The following is a 2,848-nucleotide window of genomic DNA, read 5'->3' on the forward strand; positions in this document are numbered from 1 at the left end:
TAGGGTAGTCTGAAAAGATGCTAAATCTAGCAACAAAATTGCTAAATTGGCAACACTGCCCAGCAGCACTGTAGCATCTGTGCAGTAACAGTGTCGCGAAATCAACTTTGGCTCCCGAGTAAAGCTGTTTTGAGCTCGGACAAGTTTGTGTGTCCCGCGGTCCAATCTGATAAACAGTCCGCGCTGCGCAGCTGTTTAGTTTCGCTTTCCGTTTGATGTTTCTCAAATGTAACAGAAATGGCAGCGCTTATGAGTTAGACAACGCGGTGGTCGTGCCAGTGCGACCGCTCACAAAAATTAGTCGCACCGGCTGAAAAAATGGTCGCAGTCTGGAGCCCTGCACAATAACGGGAAAGAGAGTCTGAACGGTCAAACTTGAGCTGATTGTGAGGTTTGCATGTTCCTGTCAGCCGCTCCGACTGAACACACAGATTTTAATTGAATTATGTAGCCAATGCCTTGTTATTGCAAACATGTAGAACGACATCCTGCTGTATGTCAGACTCAATTTCCTCTAAACACAAACACAGGGTTTGGAGTGGAAGCATGACCTGATCACACGCACGCCTTCAATGCAATGCAAGCTGCTTTGTATAAGAGTCTGCAAAACACATCAATGCAAACAGTTAAAATTAAGAAAATTAAAAATGTAATCAATAATCAGATAACACACACACACACACACACACACTCTCTCTCTCACACACTTTCTCACACACACACACTCTCTCACACACACTCACTCTCACTATCACACACACTCACACACTCACTCTCACACTCACTCTCACACTCTCACACACTCACTCTCACACTCTCACACACACTCTCACACACTCTCACACACACACTCACACACACTCACTCACTCTCACACTCTCACACATTCACTCACTCACTCACTCACACACCGTCGTCTGCTCACATCTGCTTTTGCAGTTCAGAAAAAAAACAGAAAAACATTTCATTTTGCTGATTATTTTGGTTATTTCCTTTCTCTTCAGAGCAAAGAGTCAATTTTACAGATGACTGCTGTCCATCACGCCGGCGCTAGACAACAATCAGCGGCGCAGCGCGGGTGTCGGAGGTGTCAGGAATATCTCTCAGGATAAATTGCCGTCCGATTGGGCGCAGAATGACACGGCATCAGGAGTGTGAGCGAGAGGTCAGTGATTCCTCCCGTCGGGCCAAAGGGAGCGACACCAACAATCAGGAGTGTGGAAAGCCAATTTCCCCAAGCGGCCCGTGACATTATCGGACTAATCCAGGGAGATGGAGCACGTCTGCGCTTCACTGGTGCATGATGGGACACTTCTGCGCTCGGGGAGGTGAAAGAGCGGGAAACCTCGCGCCATACGCGGGAATATATCACTATGAGAAAGCAAATTAAAGGGGTCATATGATGCGATTTCAAGTTTTCCTTTCTCTTTGGAGTGTTACAAGCTGTTCGTGAATAGATAAGATCCCTAAAGTTGCAAACACTAAAGTCTCAAATCCAAAGAGATATTCTTTATAAAAGTTAGGACTCGTCCACGGCCTCCTAAAACGGCTCGTTTAAACACGTCTACGTCACGATGTGGGAAGATTTGCATAACGCCGCCCAAATGTTCACGCAAAGAAAGAAGGCTGAACTTTGATTCTTGCTGTGGTATTGTTGTCGTGGAGACACTGTGTTTCATTGTGAAAGCGAAACTACTTTGTTTGGTCTTCCAAAAGAGGACAAGATCCGCTTCGTCATTTTGTAAAAATCGACGCGTTTCAGAAAGGCGGGACATAAAGAATAAACAATGTATACAGTATGTGGAAAAGAATGTGTTTTTTAACCTTAAACCGCATAAACACATTGCATTACACCAAATACACAACATAATGTTCATTTTAGCAGCATCATATAACCCCTTTAATATGCATCTAGATTAAGGCACCGAAGCGCCGTCGCTGGATTTGAGAGTCGAGATCTGCCAGTGATTCCCGGAAAACTTCAAACCGGGACTCTGGCGGCTAAAAATAGAGATGAAAGCATTAAAAATATATCCTGATCAATTATTAACCATGCCTGAATATATAGGCGACAATCTGAATATGAAAATGAGCTTCAGATAAGAGAGCTGGTCAGTTTTATCGCACCGGGATTCTGTCACGTCAGACTTCGCTGTGCATCTGCTGAAACACACTGGAACCAAATGATTCTCACGGATCTTGAGAACACTTCTAAAATTCTATGACAAAATAAAACGATGTTTCAGTGACTTTTCTTTCTGAACTGACTGTGGATGGAAGATCAAGACTGGACACAAAAACATTAAACACGTCTTTTTATCATGTTTTCATCGCACGCAAAAGCACGGCGTGAGCAGCGCAGTCTGATTCACAAATGACTCTTCAGAACGAATCAGTCAAACTCATGAGTCTGAATCAGCTTAGTGAATCATTCAGAGTGATTCTCGACTCAAAGAATCTCAGTCACGTCCATCACCAAATGATTAGATTAAGTGTTATTATTTTTAACAAAAACTAAAGCCATATAAAAAAATAATACATTGTAACTCGAGATAAAATAAGTATTAGCTGAAATAAAATATAAAAAATGTTAACTTTTATTTCAACTAGTTAGCAAAGCATTTTTATTTAGTTTAACTTGATATGCTAAAATAACCAAAAAAAACCCCCTGAAATATAGATATTAGGCTAGACGGTGCTGACGGTGATACCGTTATTAAGCCACAACACCAGTTACGTCACTTGCCCACCGACCCCCACCGTCGTTTTGATTTTTTTATAGTAATAAAAATCATTTAGTTCAGTAAAAGAACAGACACTACAATTAAAAACTGAACAACGCTGCTCA

The sequence above is a fragment of the Sinocyclocheilus rhinocerous genome, unplaced genomic scaffold (assembly GCF_001515625.1).
Source record: "Sinocyclocheilus rhinocerous isolate Xijiao unplaced genomic scaffold, SAMN03320098_v1.1 scaffold2145, whole genome shotgun sequence".
NCBI lineage: Eukaryota > Metazoa > Chordata > Actinopteri > Cypriniformes > Cyprinidae > Sinocyclocheilus > Sinocyclocheilus rhinocerous.